Genomic DNA, 25,627 nt, shown 5'->3' with positions numbered 1-25,627 from the left:
GTTGATACTTTACTACTGAGCCAGCTGGGAAGCCCACACATCCCTTGACCAAGCCTTAAAAAAGCAACTGTAAGAAAGTTGTGGTACATATACACAATGGGATGTTACTCAGCTATTTAAAAGAACACATTTGAATCAGTTCTAATGAGGTGGATGAAACTGGAGCCTATTATACAGAGTGAAGTAAGTCAGAAAGAAAAACACCAATATAGTATATTAATGCATATATATGGAATTTGGAAAGATGGTAATGATGACCCTAAATGCAAGACAGCAAAAGAGACATAGATATAAAAAAGCCTTTTGGGTTCTATGGGAGAAGGCGAGGGTGGGATGATTTGAGAGAATAGCATTGAAACATGTATATTACCACATGTGAAATAGATCAGAAGTTGAAGTTCAATGCATGAAACAGGGTGCTCAAAGCTGGTGCACTGGGACGACCCAGAGGGATGGGGTGGGGAGGGAGGGAGGCGGGGCTTCCGTAGCAGGGGACACATGTGCACCCGTGGCTGATTCAAATCAATGGATGGCAGAAACCACAGACTTCCCTGTAGCTCAAATGGTAAAGAATCTGCCTGCGATGTAGGAGACCAGGGTTCGATCCCTGGGTTGTGAAATTCCTCTGGAGAAGGGAATAGCAATCCACTCCAGTATTCTTGCCTGGAGAATTCCATGGACAGAGAAGTCTGGTGGGCAACAGTCCATGGGGTCGCAAAGAGTTGGACATGACTGAGCAACTAACACACATAATACACACATGGCAAAAACCACCACAGTATTGTAAATTAATTAGCCTCCAATTAAAATAAATTAATTAATTTAAATGAGAAAAAAAAGCTACTGTTGATCTGTGTAGCTAGTACTCCTTGATCTTCCTAGTTCCATTTCTTGTTTGCAAAGTATTCTCATAGTTGTAGTTTCATATCTATTAGCCATAAGTTGATCATCTGCATCCCCAACTAGACTGGGTAATTTGAATTTGGGTGTATCTATGGGTACTTTTAGGAAGAGCTTCAGGTCACTTTGAGGCAGGTGGGTTTCAGACCGAGCTTTATTCAGATAGTGATGGTGAGGCAGGATGCTTGCAGCAGTCCTTTGGGGACAGAATATTAGTTGGAAAGAGTGATGCTATAATAACATAGTCATCCAAGATCATGGTTTGCACCTAGGAGGTGCTTTCAAGTGTTTTCCTCCTAGTGGATTTTCCTGAGTCACTCTTTTCAGAAAAATGTGCTTAACATCCAAGGATAATATGGGTAGGGCAGCTGACCAGGGTGTTGCCACCTTGGGCTCCAGAAATGCAGTGTCATGACACAATAATCCCTTTTTCAGCAGCCAGTTGAGGCCTGGGATAACCAGTAAACTGTATCAAGCCAAGGACAGGAAACCTGTCTGGGAGTCAGGGATGTCCTTTAAGGCTTTCTGAACAGAGAAGGAAATGTGACTTGTCTCAGGTTCCCAAAGGTGAAGCGCAGAGTAAATGAGTACCAGTGCTCCCCATTCTCTCAGGAGGCTTGGCCAGGGTGCTCCCCCACCTGGACATAAGGTTCATTGTATCATGCGCCACTTCCTGGGGAGGGCAGGAGCCCATGGAGCTCCGAGAGGAGGTCCCTGTTGATGTGCCCAGGAAACCATGCATTGGGATCGACCGAGCACAATGGCCAGTGGGCCTCCTCACAGGTCCACATCTGTATATTCAACCCCTTTATTGGCATTCACACATGCATTGATTCTTCTGTCCGTTTGTGACTAATGCGCACGTTTGGAGGCATGCTAACGTGGTGATTGCTTTAACAGTACAAGTGCATCAAAGAATTAAAACATCACGATTACTTAAAACACTTGAGAGGAGAAATTAGTGAACTGAATTCAAAGTGTGTTCACATTATCACAAGGCATTTTAGTATTACTTTTTTTTAAAATTAAGAAGCTATTGTATTCTTTAAATATAGATTTGACTGTTACACAATTCTGAATTACTGTAAAAAAAATGCTTTCAAACTTTCTATCATTGCCTCATACAAAGTTTTTCATTTATATTCTCTATTAAGAATTTGAAGAGATCATCATCAAAGTCTTAACTGGGAATTGTTCATAGCCATTTAGTTGCTAGGAACTATCTTTTCATGAAAGGAAGCCCAAATTTTCATTTAAAAAATGGAAAATATCAGGTTTTCAAATTTGATACAAATTTAGTATTTAACCTCTTCTTTAAAGCTTTTGAATAAATAACTTATAAATAATATGGATTTTTAAATAAGTTTGACATAGATTCCCCCAAATCTTCAGTTTATCAAATATGCCTAATGAATATTATCTATTTTAACATGTGCCAAGACATGGAAAAGTATCATTCTAATGTATACATGGAATGTGTGAATAGTCTGCTAATAGTCTTGCTGGTTTGTGTGCTGATCAGTTGAACCCAGCAGGGATGAGAGGCCTAGATACTGGCTGTGAGGAGCAAAAGACCTGCCTGCAATGCAGGAGACCTGGGTTCAATTCCTGGGTTGGGAAGATCCTCTGGAGAACGAAATGGCACTCCACTCCAGTTTTCTCACCTAGAGAATCTCATGGACAGAGAAGCCTGGCAGGCTACAGTCCATGGGTTCACAAGAGTCAGACATGACTTAGCAACTAAACCACCACGAGCAAAGGATATTTATTTTGGAGACAAGAGAATGTAAAGCATTGGTTTGGTTTTCTAACAACAGCTTTTAAGTTATTGGGGCTGAGAAATGAACTGTCTATACATTCTCAAGACAAAGAATTTGGTATAAATTTTGTAGGAAACCACATGACCCTCACATATCTCAAAACCTTCCTGAGATGCATTTTGTGCAGGGGTCAAATTCAGATTACGGCATTCATCATGGGAGACCATGGCCAAGTGTAAATGAGTCATCTTTGTAAACACTTTAAGTAGAGAGTCTGTGCCTAGTGAGCATCTGAAGATGAATAGGAGTAGACCGGATGCTGGCAAGTTTCTTATCATAGAAGTATTCAAGCCTGTTATACAAGATCATATGTTGGGGGTAACATAGTAGCCATTAAATCTTTAATTAAGTGACCTTAGGTTTCCTTCCCTTGCTGAGACTCCCAGACTGGAGGTGGTGGTACCCTCTGGAATTACCACCAGGCTATAAGCTATCCAGCAGGGAGGTCTCTATGTGAGATACTAGAGTGGCCCCACGTAAGATTCTCTGGGTGAGAAGCACAGGGCCCTCGGAATTCTCAGGGAAAAACTTCCAGGAGCATGTACCAGACTCACCCTGAGAACGGGTCGAAGTGCAGATGGATGGGCTCCAAGCCTAGGACCTCTGCTTCAGCAGGTCCAGGGTGAGGCCCAAGAATGTGCATCCCCAGGTGATGCGGATCTTGCTGGTTTTGGGACCACAATGGAGACATTCTACATGAGAGCAAGGGTCTCTGCCCGGCTGCCAGTAGACTCACTGGGGGAGACATTTAACTCTAGCTGCCTGCACCCCATCCTAATGCAACAACCTAAAACCCGGGGTGGTGGGGTCCAGGCCTGGGTGTAGGTTAAAAGGTCTCCAGGTGCTTCCAGGGGACAGCCAGTGCTGAGAACCAAAGCGTCAGAACATCTGTATTTCAGCCAGGGATCGTCTGAGCCCCCTTTCCTAGACTTCGATATTGGACTAATATTTGCATTCACTTTGTTATTACTGTCTTTCTCTTCTGAATTTTTTTAATGTCATAGTGACATTTGAAAAAAACAAAAGTGTTTTTGTACTCTGTTCCAACGATGATAAGTCTTCCTCCTCCTAATTATTCCAGAGCTGACTTACTATTAGCAATTAGATGAAAATGTGCAGTCTGTAATTAAGATGGGTATATAAGACAGTGCAGATGGGTCTTGAGTATGTTATTATTTATATTTTTATTACTTTAGGTGCAAGTGCCATTATCCTTGTGAGAATAACCTAAAACACCTTGTAAGTGAAATTACAACTTGCCATATTTTTATCTTTTCTGCTGAGAGAGACAGAAACACTTTTACATAACAATAGCCAGTTGAATGACACCAAGTTTTCACAGTCACTATTTAATTATAAGGTGACTGTGAGGCTAGATTAAATGCTGGTGTCTAGTGGACTCACATCTTTCATAAGAGCTAGGCTTTTAAAGTCAGCATGTTTAGGGAAATTTGGGCATGGTTGGCATTTTCCTTCAGCATCCCTTCAGTCCATGCAATCCCAAAAGCAGTCCAAAGACTTTCACTGAGGGCATCACCCAGGAGCTTGTTAGACACATGCTGAGCTGATGCATCTCTGTAGCTGCAACTTAACAGTATCCTTGGGTGATCGCATGCACATTAGAGTTTGAGAAGCTCTTCAATTATTCCTTAACTGCTAGGACCTGGGACTGCACAAGCAGAAGTGTCCAGAATGAGTTACTTGGATTCTCTTTGCATTTTTGCTGAGGCTTCACTTTCCCCTCAGAGCGGAAGCTTGACTCTCAGTTAAATAGGAAAATCAAGAAGAAGCGATTTTCCTTTTCTTCCTCTGCTGCTACCCTCTGCTTCTACAGAATCCACAGGGTGGTGTTTATGTTAGTTGAAAGTCCTAGCGTCACCACTCCTGGTGTATTTTATGTATTAGTTCTCAAAGTGGACTGTCCAGCTACCACCCGCCAGAGACATTGCTCAGCGGTGAAGATGCAGCAGCAAGAAGGAAGAGAACAGCTCTTATCACCACAGAGCTAAGCATCTGGAGCTCGCTACCTGGAGATGGTAATTAGCAGACTGGATTTTCATGAACATACTGTGCTCTGTTCAACCTAGGGTTTGATTTCTGAACAACTCTAGTGAAAAGCATTTTCTTTTAGGGATCCCTGTTCACCAACCATTCACTTTTCAGGCTAAGAGGGAGTTTGCTGAATGAAGCTCATACCACTGGTTGGATTACACTCCTCCTCCAACTGATACTGAGGCCAGAAGGGATGATGTGAACTAGAGACGACCACATGTCATGTATCTTCTGTGTGAGCTCCTAGGCCCAGGCCTCTGATGGCCAAGGAGGAGCCTTGGCGTTGAGAAGGAAAAGTATCTTCACGGCAAAGCTGGGCAGCATGCCAACAAATGTCCCAACTGTTGTCCTGTCTAAGCCCCTCACTACTGCACAGCCCTTAGCACGCAAGTCCCACCCCACACCCAGCAACAGAGCCCCCAGATGGTCTGAGCAATTTTATGCTCCTGTTTCTCTGGAGGAGACGGGGTAGGGGAACCTCATTTTTACTGCCCTCTCGGGAGTTTATCCATTACTCTTTCTGGCTGCTTGCCTTCTGTTCTGTTAACATCTGTCTTAGAGGAGAAGAAAGTGTTTTCACTTTTGAAGCAAAGGAAGAAGTCACCTATAAAATGAGGGCTGATCCCCTAATCCTGTGATCTGAATTTCTTCCTGACATCTTAAAACTGCTTACACTCACACCAGCTGTCTGCTGCCCTTAAAATGTCACAAGGCATCATGCGGTGTCGCCTTTTCCCAACAGTGCCTCGCAGATGTTTGAGTTTCGATGTCTTTACATGCCTTTCATCAGTACAGAAACTGAACTTCTTGGTAGCTGTTTTTCCGTTACAATGGTTGCTGTGTAATAATTTATCCAGTTTAATCAGAAATTTCAATTTGGCTCCAAATAAAAGGAGCAAAGCATATATTGCAGGGTATTTATGATTAAACCTATTTAATGCTTACGAAGAATCTAAAAGCTTAGCATTTTTCTTCAAAGACAAACTGTAAAGCTTGAAATTTCAAATTTAAAATTATTAGTCTAATGCCGGAACTTGATTTCACCATTCTACTTGAGAATCTTTTTTTTTTTTTTTTAAACAAAGCTGTTGAAGAGACAGTATTCTCTATTACATCTTTTTCCACTACAGTGCAAGCCAGGAGCCTGAGATTATTCCTGGGAGTACTAGTATTGAGAGAGAGGCTTGGATCTCACAATTCCAGCATGTCACTGGGACCAAAGTGAGATGTGTTGTGGGGGCAGTTGGATGCCTTAACGTACATGTGAGAGGTCCACAAAGTGACTGGGATGTGCTCTTATAGAATGTGGGCCATTTCCTTATCTCCAAGAAACACAAGAAACATCTCCAAGAGATTGCAAGGTTGGTGTGATCTCCCAAAGTCCTGACTGATTGATTCTCTGATCTCTTAAGTTCTGGATCAGAAAGGATACCTAGGACTGAGCATCAGCTGTATTTATGATCATATCCTGGCACCTTAGTTCAGGCCAGCCACCGCATGCAGCCTTGTAAGAACCTGATTAATGCAGTTATTCACATCCCCACATTGCCAGATGAGAGAGCTGAGATGGGAAGATGTTGGCCTCAAAGTTATGCCATGTCTGATTCCAAAGCCCTGGGTCCTGACCCTCAGATGGCTTTCTGTCAGAGATGTGTTGTTGGCTTTCTCAGAGATCAGGTTACTTTTCTTTAGGCAATCAAGTTATTTTTTTCCCAAGAGAATTCCATCTTCAAAACTATGAAGTAAGCCAGAAGCTTGCAACTGCATAGGTTCAAAATGGTCATGGCAGCTTTGTAAAGAGGGCTAAGAAAATGCTTCTGTCTAATCCTTCCCAATGACATGAAAAAGAACTCACTAGAAATCAAAACAGGTAATAGAAAAGAAGGATGCTTGAGGAATGGATATAATTGTTTAATTAGGTGGGTGTTTATCATGATGTACAATTCTCAGATCATTTTAAAACCATCTTTGGCTTTACAAAAGAAGTATGTTTATTGTAGAATATTTAGAAGGTTCATACACCATTTTTTTTTCCTGTTTATAAAATTGCTGTTCTGATCACAAACATTCTTGGCTTGAAATTGTGTGGCGCTAGCCGTCTATGGGATCACACAGAGTCAGACACGACTGAAGTGACTTAGCAGCAGCAGCAGTGGTAAAGAAACCCGCCTACCAGTGCAGGAGACATAAGAGACATGTGCTCAATCCCTAGGTCGGGAAGAGCCCCTGGAGAAGGAAATGGTAACTCACTCCAGTAGTCTTGCCTGGAGAATCCCATGGACAGAGGAGCCTGGCAGGCTACAGTCCATGGGGTCGCAGAGTCGGACATGACTGAAGCAACTTAGCATACATAGAAGCTTGGGGAGAAAATGTTGCCTTTTTTTTTTCCATGATGGCCAAGTGTCCAGTAAATATTTATGCAGACATATACTCTCTGAATCTGACAGAACCACAACTGTGTTCACACTTATACAGTGCCATGGGATCTGACATTGCATCCTCGTAGGAAAACTGAGTGGTTAGTTTTCCTTCTTCCCCTCAGATCCAGGAGCTTTCTTACCTAAAATGAAACTTGGAGTTCTGAGGTTTCGGATCAGAGATTGGCTGCTCTCCAGGGACCAGTAGGTGAAATGACTGCCTGGACTTGTCCTCTGTTCTTGTGGATTATCCTTTGCTATCTTTAGCTTTAGGATTTTTGAACATATAATTTATGAAGCCTCAGAACACATCCTGCTCCTAACCTGAGAACTCAGAAGTCTGTGTTGACTCCCACAGGACCTCCTGCCCTGATGCTTCTGCAAGTTATATCTTTCCTCCAGCTCCTCACTTACTAAACCCCAGGCGGCACCTTTCCTTCTAGTCTGCATTCTCACAGCCTTCAGCATAGGCCTGGAGGATATTCACAGTGGAGCTCTGATAACGTTTTCCTGCCTCTCTCTGATCTCACCCATCATACGTTTGTCCAGTGATTCTTCACAGGGGCAGTTGTACCCCTGAGAACACTGGACAGTGTCTGGAGGTATCTCTGGTGTGCCCAATGGCAGGATCGAGATGCCACAGGCATCTCTGTCTAGTGGACAAAGGCCAGGGATGCTGCTAAACCTTCTATGAACTTCACCCCCGACAGACAGCCCCCCGCCGCAAAGAGCTGTCCAGTCCCAAATGTCACTGGTGCCGTGGTTGAGAAGCTCTGCAGTCTAGCTGGACTGGAAAATGGATCCTCCTCAAACACACCACATACCTATCTCTGGAAGTTACTACATTGGTCCGAATCTTGGCCGTGGGGCCCAGACGGCTGAGCTTGTAACTGAATTCTCTACTTCCTGGTGGCTTTGGGGAAGTTACTTAACATCTCTGTGCCTCACTTCCCTGATCTGTAAAATGGGCCTAATGATGCATAGCTGAGGAAGTTCTTAAGATTAAATGAGCTAATAGACGTTAAGTATTTGGAACACTGGTGGGTCCATGGAAAACACTCAAGGTCTGTTAACACAGCACTGCTGATAGTACTGCTACCATTTCATCACTTTTCTGTCATTTTCACTTCCCCTCCCTCTGTCTGGAACACCCTATCCCATGTTGCCCCATTCTTTAAGCCACAGTGAGAATGTCCTCCCATCACCCTCATGAGAGCCAAGGGCTACTTTGAACCCTTTTTCAATATTTATTTGGCTGCACCAGATCTTGGTTCCAGCACACAGGATCTTTACTTGGGGCATGCGAGATCTCGTTCGCTGACCAGGGATTGAACCCAGGTCCTGCCTCGGGAACCTGGACTCTTAGCCACTGGACCACTGGAGAAGCCCTTAGCCCTTTTCACACACTTCTATCATGCATCCGTGTATCATGTCTAATAAGGCTAGCTGTTCTCCCTTCTCCTGTGGATGATATAATCTCCTGGAGGAGTGGCAGCTTGCTGTGTCTCCACTATATGCACCCAGACCCTGACAGCAGTAAGCACTCCATAAATCACGCGGGGTGGATTCAGTCAGGCTCCATTAGAAACACGACTAGTCGATGAGAAGAAGCGGAAACTTCTCCCTTTCTTTTCAGACTTAATTTAATCTCTTTAATCAGCCTCACAAGGCTATTTGATTAAATATAAGACACTTGGATTTAAATTGGGCTTCTGCGGTGCCTTTATCACCCATGTGGTGACCGCATGGAAAGGTACCAGCTCCAATAGTGCCAGCAGAGCCCTGTTCCCTCCCATCATACACAGTACACACGTCTCCAGCTGCACCAGCCTCCTGGCCTTGGAGAGAGAAACGGCCTACGTTTTTATCTGGTGCTAATAATTCTCTCCTCCTTCTATAGCCATCCATCTTTATTCTCCGTCCTGGCTGAGCTGTATACCTTTTCATAGATAAGGTGACCCAGTGGCTGCTCAGAGCTGGTGATTATCTACAGGAAAAACAAAATTTTTTCCAGATTGCACTATGATCTAAATCTTCTATAACGAGGGATTCTCTCTCTCTCTCTCTCTCTCTCTCCTTTGCTTAAAGATAAACTTGTCAGTCCTAAGATATTGCACTTCTTTAATGGAGGGATGCAGGGGTGTAATGGGGTCAGAATGGCTTCTAACGCCGCTTCCATCACTAAAACCTTGGCCAATTTTTGTAACCCCCAGAGCTGTCATCTGTGCACCTATAGATGAGGGTGAGGCCACCTGCCACATTGTGATGCCCTGATGATGAAATAAGATGCTGTCTGTGTAAGCGCATGCTAAAACCCAACTATAAAATGCTGAAATGTCATATCAGGGCAAGCTGACTGTAAGCATTAGCTGTTGATGTGATTTCAATTGTGTGAATTTAAAAAAAAATCTGTTTCTGAAACAGACTCATTGATATTCTTCTATTGAGAGTATTTAGTTACCCACAGTATCAATTTTGTTGTATTTGTAGTATTTATTTTGTTTTGTTTGATTCGGTTGGCTAAAGAGCCTATTTGGGTTTTTGTATGATGTTTCAGGAAATCTGAATGAACTTTTTGGCCAACCCAGTTTAGAAAATTCTAAAGTAGGAAGGGAAAGTTTTTGCTTTCCCTCTCCCTATGCCACCCCTTTATATCTTGAAGTTTGGAAGAGCACTGGAAATACTGGGAGAGGTTTCTCTGCAGCAGAGCTGTAGCGTATTCAACCAGTTTGATAGAATGGGCCTGAGATTGAGGACATTTCACTGGCTATTGTTCCCAACTTCCCAAGCTAGTTTTACAGTAGACGTTCTCCCAAAATATAAATCGTCAGCAAAGACTCCTCTGGGTCACGTGTAACATCACTAACTGTCCATGACGCACATAAAACTTACACTTGTTAGAAATGTTAGACATCTTTTGCTTCGCCTATGTTTTTCCTCTCACTCTCAAACATTCACAAAGCACCTGCCAGGCAATGATTTCAGGGACTAACCAGAAATAGGACAAACAAGACATGGCAATTTGACTTTAAGGAAAAGGACCAAGCATTTTCCAGCCAACATTAGAATTCACAGTTGACCATTCACCAATGAAACTTGCTTCCTGAGATGGAACGAAGGCCTGTGTCTCCATCTCTAAGTATTTAACTTGGCTTTTCTCTTTCCGAGCAGCATTGACATGACAGATAAACATTCCCATCAGCCCCCTCTGAGTGGCGGTTAAGAAAATCATCCTCTCCCATAGCCACAGGGTTCTACTGCAAGGCATGTGATAGCTATGAAGTTGCTACCTGGCCTGCTTTTTGAGACGTATGTGCAACTATAGAATTAACAGATGCAGCAATTAAAAGAGTGTATGAAAGGAATGGGGAACTGTGCCAATTGAGAGAGAAACATTTTCAGAAACCTTTTTTTTTTTTTTTAAACTGACAATGATGATTGCATATTTCACACTGGAAACCACTCTTGACTAGATGCTACAAAAGAAATGGGCCCCACTGCTCCCAGAGAAAGTCTGAACACTGTTTTCACAGTCAACAGAGACTGCTGAGAACAACATATCCCTCTCCTGTAAAGGAAGTTCTTATCCTCTGTTTTTCCTAAGCTATGGCTCAGCTGTCCAGTAGACTTCTGTGATGATTTCAGTGTACCGCATCTTTGCTCTCCAGTAGGCAGACACTAGGTCATAGGTACTCACTGAGCACTCAGAATGTGCCATTGCAACTGAAGAACACGTGTTCCACCTTATTTACTTCAAGTTAATTCATTAGCCACAAGTAGCTAATGGCTGCTGTATGAACCGAGCCGCTATTGTTTCACTGGTGATGCTCATAATAAGAATACCAACTAATTATTTGGCCATTATATACCAAGCATTGTGTTAAACATGGGAACTAATTTATCCTAATAACAACCCTACATGTATGAGGTAATTAGTAATATTATACCCATTTTGAAGATTAGAAAACTGATGCACAGACAGTAAGCAATCTAGAACAGGGAAAAGTAGGGTTTAGTGTCTAGGCTGCCACTTCATAAGATCACCGTGTGTTTTTAACAGCAATGGCCACTGTAACAGAGGTTATTCAGACAGTTTTCACTTCCTGATCGGGTAAGAAGGCATGAAAATAGTTTCTCTCTTTGAGGACCTCCCAGCTAAACAAAATCAGAGTTGTCCTGCTGAGCAGTTTGAAATGATTGCATAAGGATGTATCAATTCATTTTGCCCATGAAGGGCATGACCTGTGGCTCACGAAGTGCAGGAAAGATGACTATTAACCCAGCTTCTTATCTGGTGTTGTCATGGAGACTCGGCCTTAAACAAAGATGGTGCTATGTTTTCCGCTCCAATAATAGAGCTCAGCAATTAGCTTCATCTTTATTTAGTCCGTGGTACCAGTCTGGAAGAGTCTCTTGAGAGAAGACCTTGAAATAGCTTCTCACTGTGCTAGCAGACGGCTAGAGATAACTTCCTGGGAGCACGCATGGTGCATGCTGCTGGTGTGATGAACCTGAGTGTGTGTGTATATATATATATATATGTTTTTAATTAGTGTTTTTAATATTCTGGAAAACACTCCACTCTGTAAGTGTCACCATCGCACTAATGCCACACTGTACATGTTGATTATAAGAAGAGATTAAAAAAGGAAAGTTCCCAAACCTGAATGTGTATCAGAATCCCCAGGGAGGACTTTTAAATACAGGTGACATTTGATGAGCACCAGGTTAGGGGAGAAAAGATTTAAATTAGAAGCATAAACTAAAATGCATTTCAGATATCCTAGTGGCAGATGTTCTGCTATACATTGGATATTTAAATTGGCCCCTGGTATTTTCTTAAATATCTGAGTATTAACAGGTGGTAATATCAATGTAAAATTGCCACAATGGTGACCGTGTTGAGTGCATTTATGCCAAAAGTTGGGACAGTAGGTTCTCTGTTATGAAAAGAAATGAAACTAAGTGTGTTTGAATGTCCATTCCCAGGTAGCTCCTCCGGTCTCTGATAGTGCAGTGAAATTTTGGCTTTAAGGCACAGTTGCTCCTTAAACAATCAATACTAAATATGACAAGAGAAGATGTGGATTGATAATCGTAGTCGGAAAATCTGGCAGGTTTTTCCAAATAAAAATCAGACACACGTGGATGATTTGACAGTCTTGAGTTTTATTGTGTGGGTGTACAGAGGAGAAGGGGTACAAGAGATTACAGGGGAAAGGGTCAGATTGAAATCTCCAAATTCTTTCCTAGAGGGAAGACAAACAGAAAAATTCAGTTAATTTTAGGTAATGTAATAACACTGATGGCTAACTTTCAAACAGAGTTGGCACCATAGCCAACTTTACTGTCATATGAGGACTTCCCTGGTGGTTCAGTGGTAAAGAATGCGTCTGCCAATGCTGGAGACGGCGGGTTTGATCCCCAGGTTGAGAAGAGCCCCTGGAGAAGGAGATGGCAACCCACTCCAGTATTCTTGCCTGGTTAATCCCATGGACATAGGAGCCTGGCGGGCTACAGTCCATGGGGTCGAAAAGAGTTGGACATGACTGAGCCACTAAACAAGAACGACTGTCGTATGAAGGTGTATGTTACCGATGACAAAAATGGAGACAGAGATAATCTTTTCCGAAGATCATCTTTGCCTGCTTGGAATAAACAACAGCACCTCACATGCTGCCTCCCTTTTGTCATTTATCTTGCCTCCTATGGGAGTCGGGACAATGCCCCACTGATACTACCATCCCTGCTTCTGTTCTAGGAGGCTGTTCTGGCCTCCTCCAGGAGGAGGCTGGCTTCCTCAGTAATAGATCACAGTAACTCATGGCAGGGATCTCTCCCACTTGATGGCACTGATGTCTTGCCTAAATAAAGCCCCATGATATGATCCTAGTAGGCCAAGATCTCAACTCCCATTTATGATATTTTCCCCTTATTTGGGAATATTGAGAGGACTGGTTAGTATGTAGTGAGGACCACCCAGGACCAAGATGGTTCTGGAAACTGGACAGAGTCTCCTCCACTCATTAAATGCATTGGCGGGCTGGGTGGCGAAGCTCCCTCGGGACCCTCAGAAGTAGGCAGCAAATACTTGCCTTGGCCAGTTGCCTGACTGAATGCCATTGCAGATGCTCCACTGTGGTCGGACTTTTCACCTGAACAGAAACAACAGCTCAAGTCTCAGTCTGGACTTTGGCAAACCATGAGAAATTAAAATGCAAATGAAGTTTGCAAACATGACAGAATCAAGGGAAAGAAGAATTAAGCTCTGGGCATGAAAATCTAACCCTAGGAAGCCAGCTTAATCAGATTTTCAGCTAACACGGACAGTAATGACCCTAGTGGCCCGCTTCTTTGTCGAGCTTTGCAGTGGCAGAAGCAGAAGAGAGAAGGAGCAGGTGATGAAGCTGGGGAGGAAATTAGCTCTACACCTTTGTGAGCCAGGAAAGTGCCATTTTTTTAATGCTAGCAAATCCTTTTCCGAGTTTAATTTCCTTCACTTAGGTTCCCATGCCAAACTCGATCACCTGATGCGGAGGTAGAGTCTGCTTATAGTCATCAAAATACGATGACCTGTGATTTTTACTCTGAACAGGCTGCACCCTGCCCAAGTATGTTATTCTGTGGAGTTTGATGCATTCTTAAGAGTTAAACATTTCTAACTCCAGAAGGCCATGTTCTTTAAGGCAGAAACAATAGTCTTAAATTTTTTTCAGACCACCAGAAGAATTCAATAGTAGGAGACATGACATCAAGAAGCCATATCATTCAAAGTACCATTAAGTAAAAAATACAAACCAAAACAAAACACAGCTTTTTCTAAAATGGCCCTGGAAACAGATTACAATTTCTGCCCTGAAGGGCCTCTCTCATCTTCAGGAAGTTGAAGACCTCTAGAATCAACTAATGAGAACAATAAATGCTCATTTGACAGATTATGGTAGACTGAAAAATTTTGTCCTACTCCATTCAATTTTAGAAAAGTTTATGAGAAAGAACTCTGGCCAGGAAAGCCAAGTTCAGGCACATATTCATTGGTGTGTGAGTCACCTGAAATTGCTTTATGGTTCTGAGCCTCAGTTTCCTCATTTGAGGCTCCCCATGTTAAATGGGGACAGTACGACCTGTTTTACTGGATGCTGAGCACTTTGTAAGTCCATAGGCGTAATATGGTGCAGTTATAACAACCATCAGAATGGATATTATTGTTATTGCTTTGAAGCACAATTCTAGGCCCTTTGATAATGAGATGAATGAGCCTGGCCCTTTGGGTCAGTTTTGTATTTGATGTAAGCTTGATAAATACCAGAGTATCAATGGAGATCCTACAGATCTTGTTAATTGATGTTGTTGTAATATCTCGGCCTATAAAGGAAACCAGATGTGTTTCACAAGAGAAGACTGAGTGATTCTGTTCCACTCAGCCATTATTCTATCACTCAAGACATACCCAGAAGTATTATTTGTACTTAAAATGCACTTCAGCTTGCCAGTCGGCCTGAAGTGACCTGTCAGAGTTAATCACATGGAGTGGTTCTTATATCAGGTGGTATGAGCCTAGCTGTCCCACAGCAGTCTTGCTGAGTGACTGATCGCCTTCTCTGTCAATTTCACCTAGCCCAAAGACTATTAATAACCCATCAGAGACCACTGTGACCCATCTCAAAAACAGAGCTTATGGTATTTAGAGAAAAGGTTCCTGACTTCATAGCAATCGAGATGTCATTCCTTCCAACCCCGATGGTTCACAGTAGACCAAAAAAAAAAAAAAAATGTAACCATGAGGGAAGAGGGGAAAGAAAAGCCAATTACGGTGACACAGAGAGATGATCACAGACCAACAATGCCGCCTTATACATGCACAGCCCTTCATAAAGGAAGGTTTTCCTGTACATGGTTTCATGCCATCTCCACAGTGTCTCAGCAAGGAAGGCTTCCTCCTGTTTCACAGAAGAGGAGGCTGGAGGTGATACAGGATATGACTTATTCAAGGTCACAGAGGTGATGAAGCTTATGCCACTCAGAGTATCAGGGCCATGGTTAGGACCCTGGAGCAGCTTTCCTTATTCTTAGCCGGAGAAAGGAAACAGCACACACAAGGTCATAAGTGATATTAGGACCACAACTTACAGAGAATGGGATGGCTGACTCCTGTTAGGTCCTCTAAACGCTTGGATCAGCTCAACAAGAAGAGGCTTTGGAATGATCTTCTCAATCCTCTTTGAGCAAGCTGGGGTCTCCAGAGGTTACTCTGAAAGAGGACAGAGACATAAAAGGGACTGAAAAATAATCTTATATTTGAAAAGAAAAAAAAAGACAATGAGAATATTCATGTGGATCATAAAGAGAAATAATGATTACCTTTGATTCCTAGAGAAAGTTAATTTAAAATGTATCCGAATTCCATTGTACAGCCAAAAAAAAAAAAAAAAAATCTGCGGAGCTGAGACATGTCTTTAGTAGCAGAAACCAGAGTCACCATCGCTTGCGTCCTGAGAAGATGCTCATTCACAGTAATTGGAAGGAAGAAAGATTGTAGAGATTAACTGACCTTGGTTTAGGACATGCTGTTTTCTTTTCAAATGCAAATTAAACTGGGGGTCTGAAACACAAACTCTGTTCTGAATGCCAGTCTCTGAGAAAATGCACTGAATATTTAGAAAAAAAATATTACATTGATCATGTTTCTGTTTTTACCAAATTAGAAGCTATTACCATTTAACTCAAGCACTTAGAATTCATTTCCAAAGATAACTTTGAAGTTGATGTTCCCTTTGAATGAAAACTGGTCTCTGCAGTCCATACAAGGAAACAAATGGGCATAAAACTTGGCTGGTTTCATCCACAGGGTAGCTCATCAATAGGAACAGTATTTATGCCACTGCGGGTATAGCGCTGACCATCAGTTTTAAGGGTTGTCAATAAAAACACTGTTTTGAGACCTGTGACAACAGGGTCAAATACTGCCTTAGTGACTTTAGAAATTTTATCTGGAAGACTACACCTCTGCTTGCTGAAGCTGTAGACTCGGCGCTTTCTTATTATTAATAACTCCTCAGTCAGGCCTGACTCTTTGCAACCCTATGGACTGTAGCCTGCCAGGCTCCTCTGTCCATGGGGATTCTCTAGGAAAGAATAAGGGTTGCCATGCCCTCCTCCAGGGGATCTTCCCAGCCCAGAGATCGAACCCAAGTCTTCTGCATTGCAGGCAGATTCTTTACCGTCTGAGCCACCAGGGAAGTCCAAGAATACCGGAGCGGATAACCTACCCCTTCTCCAGGGGATCTTCCCAACTCAGGAATTGAACCGGGGTCTCCTGCATTGCAGGTAGATTCTTTATCAGCTGAGCTACAAGGGAAGCCCCACTTGGTAGGTATTTACTGTTGCCTATAGCAACCTGGGTGAGGCTGGGAGCCTTTGGTATGTGATACATTACACTCCATTCATGCCACAGACGTTTTCTGAGGCCTCGGTGTTTGCAGGCACTGTATTCACAGTACAGCGATACACAAGTTTCAGTCCCTCTCTACACAGCCTCTGTCATCCTCAAAACCCTCTGCCTCAGTACACAGTAATATCGCAGTCTCACAGAACTGCGATCCCATCCCATGACCCAGCACGTTCTTTGTATCTCGGCTTCTTTGTGCTTCCTTGTTTCCTGCCTCCAGCCGTTTTTTTTTTTTATGGCTGCCTAGAGGCCTTCATCTTTTAAGAACAGCTCGAACAAACCCCCCTGGGTGATGCTCTCCACACTCCCTCCTGCTACTTCTCCTAAGAGCCCCCTGTCACCCTGAATTGAAATTGCTTACCTGCAAGTCCTCTGTTAGATCTGAGGTCCCTGAGGGTACTGTCGGCTTCTCTTCCCCATTCCTAGTCAGTTTAGGGCTGACTCAGGGGAGCGGTGCTTGACAAACACTTTTCCGACTGACCCAACTTAAAAACACTCTTCTGTTTCACAGACCCTGGCCAGACGATGTGGTGGCAGGTTTCAATGTCAAAGTTGACATAGGACTCCGGGGAATGATGTATGTGTTCCTTTGATGCCATGAACTAGTAGACATCCTAGCCATGTGGACTTTCATCCCATTCTTTAAGTCCAACCAAAGTTACAGAATGAGGAGGGCAGATAATTGGTTTTTGAGGGTGCCAAGATCAAACCCTGGTGAGATAAATGGGGGTACTTCACAGAGCACTTAGGCAGAAAGAAATATGCTGGCAAGATTTATAGCTGCATTTATTTCTAAGGTGGTTCTATGTCAAAGGCCGGGAAACATATATTCCTTGCTAAGCTGTACTTATAAAGTGTTCTTAAATGGAATTTTAGTTGAAGGAGTCTTCAGGTAACTCAGGGTTACTGCCTTTAATGCCAAAGAGGAAGGGGGAGTCAACACATTACAAAAACTGAGATTGCACACTTCTGAAAAACTTAAAAAATGTGAAACAACCCCATTGCAGAAATGATGAACAAGAAATTATAAAAAAAACATAAATAATGTACACCACCATATAATACATTAGTGAACTGTCCATAATATTATAACCAATGTACTTACTCAGAACAATATACCTGGACAAAACAGAGTTCAGTACTATTAAGGAGACTGTAAGATCAGACTTGGGACTGTCCATATTTGCAAGGCTGAATTCAACTCAAAGTTTTCCAATCAGAAAAACCATCCTGTGGTATGAAAATGTACCTCCTAACATGACAACCCGTTTCCTGATCTGGTGATGATGCCAGATTAATGGAGGACTTTTATTTCTGTGTGATCAGTTTTTGTTTTTTGCTTCATTGAAGTTAAAATAAATACCACTAGATTGGTAACACTGCAGAATTTCAAAATTTAACACCATTCAGACAAGAGATGCAGATAGTGCTGAGTCAGGCGATAACTGATCTAAACTCTATCTGTCAAAGGAGAGTGTGTTACAGGGAAAGTGTTTTCAAATCAGGTTATTCAGTTCTGTCCGAATTTGAACCTGCTTCCTCTAAATCCCCAAAAGCAGATGTTTGATTTGCTCAATATCATGTGCTTTTGGTGAGGCATGGTGGCCTAAATTGAAGTTTTACAGAATTTCACTCTAGAATTGATAGGTTTTTCTTTACTGTTTTGTGGCCCTGAAAACAGGCACATAGAGATGGATTTGAATGAACAACATGACATGCCTTCTTTCACTGTTTGCCCAAGCTGTCCAGTCTCACTGGAACTTGAACGTGGTCATACATTCCCCTCTTTGAATACCTGTGACTTAGACAAACTTCCGTTCTCAATTATTTTTAAGTAACTGTGTAAGATGTTTATCATTAATTTAGGAAGCCACTTCTACAATCTTTGAATCTTCTTTCTTTTTTATTTTTTAAATTATGAAACTATGATAAAACATTTACAGAAGATTTGGAAAATACAGAACAAAGTTACATATAGTTCTACTATGTATTACAGTTATTTTTAAGTAGATGAATATTTTTGGTTTTAGTATCAAGCTCTCAAAAATTAATAGAATGAATAGACAGAAAAGTAGAAGGATACAGTAGACCTGAAAAGCACTGTTAACCAATTCATCCTAATTAAGGTTTATACATTTTTAAATTGGCAGAAAAGGTGAGCACCTAATCAAACTCTTTGAAACAAGAAAATCCTAGAGAAAAAGTTTATTTCTAAGCAGCAGATCCTAAAAGTACTTTTTAACCGGGAGGTTGACTTCAAACATTTTCATCTTGCACCCTTTAAACCAAAAGGCATCAGCTGAGAATGGAGGTAGGGAGAATTTTTAATGGATTTGGATTCAATCTATCATTTTTACCCAGGGAAACTTCCTTCTCATTTATGCTCAGGCAGTTTCATGTAAAAGGACTATTAAAGTGATGAGCTGCAGTGTTTTGACAAGCACTTGTACTGCAAAACTTGAAATCTCACTGGAATACAGTTATAAATTCACTGGGACAAAAGAATGCCCTATTTAAAAACTAGGACAGACTGTGTCGATATGGGAAAAGGGAATAGCTATGTGAACAATACATCTGAAATTAAAGACAGAGTTGCCGGCATCCATCTAAATCAACAGGAAATGTAATTACAGTTTGAAAGTATTCTTGTCCTGTCTTACAGTTCTAAATGGATTAAAAGGAAAAAAATATTATTTGTACTCAGAATACCATTATAAAAACAAAGATGGAAAGAAGCATAGCAATGATCTGACAAAATGGTCCACGTTAGGAAAGAGGAAGACTAGCCCACATTATGATGCAATATTTCCCACTCCCGTGTCTGCTCTCTTACTTGAGATCTCTAGAGAGAAGTCCTTCTGTTGATTTTATAAGTATAGTAGGAGGTTTAGAGGAAAACAAAAGGGGGCCTTTTATTCAAAGCCACCCCATGAATTTAATGACTCTAATGTTTTCTATTGTTTGTTTTCCTTCAGTATGAATTGCCCTGACCAGTTGGACAAGGTTGCGTGCCAAAGCAAGTGTTACTTTTCATTATTCTATCATATTGCTTAGGCTGAAACAGGGAGGTACTACTATTACTACTATTATTATTTCATAGCATATATCCTTTAGTAAGGGCTCAAAGTGTATACTGGTTTGGGCAGGAAGTTTGTTCTAGTTTTTTTTTTCATAAGATGTTATAGATAAGCCAGAATGAACTTTTTGCCCAACCCAACATAATCATCAATGGTGAGTCTGTAACAACTCTCAGAGCAGACCATTCCCATGCCTGTTCACACATAACACAATTGACCATCTGTTCTAAGGTATAAGTTTGATTACCTGAGGTATTTAATGGTATTTCTTGGGTTTGACTAATGTTGAAATTTATCTTTAGACTCTTTAGGTCTTTCACTGAACCTCTACCTGCTTTCTCAGATAAGTGAAGGTGGTTCCTTGTTTCTCTTAGGCAGAATTATGAGTCCCATATCCTCTTTAATACATCATTAAGCCCAGCCAGCAAAGCTTTTCTATTTCTTTGCTTCAAAAAAGGAACCATGACCATTTTGGGTTTGAGACAGTAGTGTCATTCATTGATGTTTCTCAGTATATATTTAATAAAAAAGTAAACCAGGACAAATATTTTTGCTAAGCTTGTAAAAACACCCTCCTTCTCACCCAAGTTTTCCATATTGCCTTCTCAAACCAGAGTATGAACAAATACATATAAAAATAAGCTCTCACCATTGAGACTTTTAAAGTAGCTTGACCAGCACCAATTCTGCCATTACTGGATCTGGTTCAGGAAAGACATATATGCACACACCCAATCACCTGTTCTCCAGAAAATAAACCAGGCACGTGACCCAGAGCAGCCATCTACACTAAACTTAGCAAACATCGTCTTTGAAAATGCATTTCTTCGTATACATAGATTTTGAGGTAATCATGCACAGTTTTCATGGAAACATTTCTAATTCTCAGTGGAGACAAGAACACACAAATAAACAAAAAGTAGATCATTTCTTACCTTTTGGAAAGCAGGCAAAAGCTATACTGTTGGTGGTATAGTGTACCAAGTAACAGACTTTTGTACACTCTTTCTTACTGGTGGTATACAGTCTACAGGAAAAGTAAATATATAGGTATGTATAAAATAAATGTGCACACAATATTCCTTTTTATTCTTTTTTCTTTCCTTTTGGAGAAGAGGCTGCGATAGAGACCACAGACATTAAGCCCACTCTGTCAGTGGGGTCAGTAGCTTTTGGTAGACCAGTTGACCACAATTCAGGTACCTCTGAACATGGGAGTATGGGTGCCTTGCATTTGGGCTTTACTTGAACTGAAGCAGGTGAGGGAACCAGCTCCAAAATAATGTATCTACCTGCTCAGAAGGTTTGTTTTTTTTTTCTTTCTTCCTGTTGATATCCTATTTTTTCCTCAGCCTAGACCTTTCATGCTGACCTGCATGATTAGTCCAGAAGAATGAAACAAGTAACATAATGTGGAGAATGTCAGGGATCCAAACAAATGAACAAGCAAAACGAAACAAAAGCCATCACCAATTGACACAGCACAGGAGCATGTTCCAGAATTTTCTCAGCATTGTTACTTGGGTAGATTGTGGTGCCCTCATCCATTTTCTAGCAGTTGAGGGATTTATTGAGCAGCACAAGTTTTTATTTATATGTTTTCCTTAAGTATATGCAAATAGTAATTTTCAACAAAGGACCAGAATACAAACTTATATTTAAAATCTTATTGTTGACTTTCTGTTTTAGTGGTAAATGGCCATTCTTCTAAAATGTGCTTCATCACAATATGCTCCTTGTCTTAAACTAGTCCTTTGCACGGTGTGTGTCCAGCTTCTCTCTCCAAGTCATTTTATCGGTCATATTGCCCCATATCCAAAAAGGTGGGGTGCCCCAGCTGTCCACATTCCTGCCATCTCTAATCGCTAGGAAGCCACAGAGTAAACTATTTGTAACCATTCCGGGTACTTGAGCAGTTCCTCTGCACTAGCTGGGGCACTGGCTCAGAAAATGGATGGTTGTTTAGAACCAGGTAGCCTAGGGCTGTTCATTCTGTGTACTGCCATCCTTTACAAGGAAAGCATCTGATCAGAGGATAATTCACAGAGCATCTTCTGGTTCTGACCACTCCAGGCGAGGAAGGAAGCAGTTCCTACCCACCATCTCAATAAAGCCATGCTGCCTCAGTTAATACTATTCATCCAACTGGAAAAAGGTCTTGGTGGCCATAGATAAGCCAAGAACCAAGTCCTCCAGTTGATCTGGCATCTTCAAGTTTGCCATGAACATACACCTGCCAAATCAACAACAGAAAGTTGGGAGAAATGAGCCTAATTCAGGACACAGGTGCGAGAACCAGAGGTTGAGATGCCCTTCTTCTTAGAGAAGGAATGTGGAGAAGGCTCCGTGGTGGCCAGATCTAAAGCTCCCCACATTAGGTCAGGCACTTGTGGTCCTCTAGCAGCAGAAATATGGCTTGTATAAATAAAAATACAGTAAGTGGCGGAGCTACACCCTTACACCCCCTGCTGTTTTTCATCTGAGCTCAGAAACCAACCAGCATCGACCCAATTCTGGATATTCAATATGGCAGCAGTACAGAAATGCATGACGGTTTTTGAGAAGATTTACATTTTGTTGAATCCATGCAGAAAGAACTTTTTCTTTCAAGCAATGAAGTTTGAACTGAAGAGGCAACCTAAAAGGAAAACCAAACTTCTTGGGGAAAAATCAAGCAGTGTAGGGGCAGCTTTAATTTCTGCCCATATTACGCCAACACATTTGTTTTTATATGAATGTATACTTGCTGTATGGAGTTGGATGAATAGAAGTGAGCATGCACCAGATGACAAACTGCAATGATTAAAAATGAAAACACTGAAGATTGAAATACACTGAGACTAAGTGTTTAGGGAAACAAGAAGGTCGCTCATTATAAATTCAACATCCTCCCAGACACACTCCCTCAGAGAATAGTAGGCAGAACTCTCCCTTTGGAGAGAGAGTCCTTCCTCAGGCCCATGGTCTGTGCTTTTATTTGTTTCTTTTTAACCAGAAAGTTTTATTTCAGCCAATAATTTATTTGTCTCTGTTACCAAAGTTCAGGAGTTTGACATTACTTGGAGCTACATTCAGTATTAAGTAGAATAGAATAATAATATTCTCTCTCATCAAAACAGCCTTGTCTATTTTCATCAATTGAATTTTCACTACTGTTCTTTCTCTATATATACTCATTTTTCTATTACTAGGGACTGGTTTTCCGGATATAATGGTGATCTATGATGTACCATTCCCATCTTAGTGGCTCCTTAGGGGTCATTTAAAATAACTATAGGTTTGCATTTTTGTCTTACCTCACATATTTCATTCTGTTAAGTTGACTTTGTCCCAGTTCAGCATCATTGCTAAAACCTTGGGAGGTATTTCCAGTATGGGCTCAAACCGAGTGTCCCAGAGTGAAATCCTTGCTTTTATGATCTCTGGCTCTGCTCTCCGATGGAGTCCTCAGAGTCATGGATGGCTATTTAAATTTATTTAAAATGAAGTAAAAATTTCAAGTGTATTTCATCAGTTAAGTAGCCATATTTTAAGTTCTAATCACCACATGTGACCAGTGGTTTCTATAGTGGACAGCACATTTCCATCATTGCAGAAAACTCTACTGGACAGATTTTGCGCAGAAAAGGTCTTCTGACTTTTCTTAAGGACCTTTGAGAGCTGGGTCATCAGAAACCCCAATGTTTGGAGGTACATGAATCTCCTCCTATAATTCAGCAAATATCTGGGCACATTATTGATGGTTACTTTCAGGGAGTGTCTACACAAAACCAAAATAACTAAAATAATTTTAAAAACATCTTTTGGATTTACTATGAGACAAAGGCTCTTTTGGATTTCATCTTTTTTTCCCCCATCCTTGAACTATTTATCTTTATTCTGTGTAGACACCAAAATATCAACAATGACAAAATCCAACCGAACTTTTTCAAGGAAAAGGCATCAGATGAATCCCAAATAAAATGACTGTCGTGACTGACACAGGTAATTAAGATACTTGGGTTTTTGAGTTGTCAGATGAGGCCTCTACCCAGGCAGCCTTCTTTGAGCTCCTGTCTTTGCAGACAACATAGCAAACAGCGATGCGTTTCACAGCACATTTCACCAAAGAGTCGGCCACCAGACATCATTATATTCTGTATATGCAAGCTGGATTACCAAACAGAGAAGCCCAAAGAGTAATTTCTGCATTAGGATTATGACATATCACTCATGTTGTGGGAAAGAGCAGCAGAGAGCAGCAAGCATGGGTTTGGGGATCAGACCTGGGTTTCAGACCAAGCTCCCCTGCTATGTAGTGTAGGACTTTGTGATAATCTCTGACCTTCCTGAGCCTAGGGTTTTTCAGTAAAAGGACAACAATGGTCACTGGCCTACAGAGTCATCGGGAAGAGTAAGAGAGATCTCCCATGCAGAGCATTCTATTTAATGCCTATCTCAAAGGATAGCAGATGTGTTTTTGTTATTATCAGGGTCATGTTAAAATGAACATTTTAACAGCCAGTAGCATACCCCACACATCCTCAACAAGGGTAGATCCTCATCATTAAAGGTTAGAAACAGTAGAAATGTTGTTTGAAAGCTAGTTATTTTTAAGTAGTGCAGTATTAGATTAATTATCCCAATTCAAAATTTCTAATTTGATCATTAATGTTCAATACATATAGACTTTTGATCATGTTTTCTTTTTATCAGTATTGGGCATATGTTGTTAAATTTGTGTGTCTGCACAACTATAAATGTAAAACTGCTATTGGAACATCTTCAGGGTAAGGGTTTTGTATAATGCAAATCTTGCAAGGGGTCCTAGAATCAAATGCTATAGAAGTATAACCATGTAGTATATTTAACAATACAGAATACATATAAATATGCATAAATATGTTCACGGAAGTATTTTTATTGGCCAGTTGCATCTACCTTGTGGTGTTTGGTGTGCCTTTAACCTTTTTACCTGTTCAGAAGTGGAAGAAAATTAACATGTAATTGACACATATGTCTCTAGATGCCCGAGACATGATGATGTGCTTATGATATAGATATCATTATCTCCATTTAATACATGAGAATGCTGAGCTTGAGGAAAGCTCAGTGATTGTCAAAGCCACACAGCTCGTGAGTGGAGTGGCTTAGCTTTGAACTGAGGTCTGTCTCAACCCGAAGTCTTTTCCTATACCGCAGTGATTGTCACAGTGATTCTCTCTCTGTTCCCCTTCCTGGAACTGACCATTTGTTCTGCACACATAAGAACAGAGCCTGTACCTCTGTGGTTTCTCCCTCCTCTTGCCTGTCCCCAAATCTCTTCTATTGAAACATGAAGATGAAGCCCATGACGTTGGTAATGGGCCTTTGTTTCCTTGTCTACAGACTCTCAAGCATTCACTGTATTTATTCAGCTAACTATTGAGAAATGGATTGGACTGAGATCATGGATCTTTGTACAGCTGTTGTCAAAAGCTATCAGGGCCAAATTCAGTTGTTTGCTGGTTTCTTAAGATCTCAGTTGTAGAGTGTCAAGGAGTACCTCAGAGTATTCAGAACAGTGGAATTGCTTTCTGCTTGGCAGTAAATCTTTGGGTACAACAAAATCAGGTCATAACTGGACAGTGTGTCTTGAATGGCTTAATGGCCGGCCCGAATCCCTCCTATAGTTAAAACAGGAAATATCATGAACACACCAATCTGCTTCATTCTATACACACTGAGTTGGTTCAATTATGTCCGGCTCTTTGCAGCCCTATGAAGTGTTGTCTTGGAAAACAGATCCTGGAAGTGGTATGTTTAATCTGCAATTCACTCTTACCACCATAGTACTAGTAAAGTTTGCAACTGGGAATTTTAAGCATCTAAATCCGGCTAAAATTGTCTTTCTTTTTCTTTTCTTTTTTTAAACAAACTAGTGTCTGCATGTCC

General features: G+C 41.4%; 1 protein-coding gene across 1 annotated transcript in view; it reads right to left on the bottom strand.

Moving 5' to 3' along the window:
- GRM7 (glutamate metabotropic receptor 7) overlaps nt 1-25,627 on the bottom strand; it is an 872,015-nt gene that overhangs the window by 30,081 nt on the left and 816,307 nt on the right. The window lies entirely within an intron of this gene.

This window comes from Cervus canadensis, chromosome 22 (genome assembly GCF_019320065.1).
Source record: "Cervus canadensis isolate Bull #8, Minnesota chromosome 22, ASM1932006v1, whole genome shotgun sequence".
NCBI lineage: Eukaryota > Metazoa > Chordata > Mammalia > Artiodactyla > Cervidae > Cervus > Cervus canadensis.
This window is presented reverse-complemented; position numbering and strand designations above follow the sequence as displayed.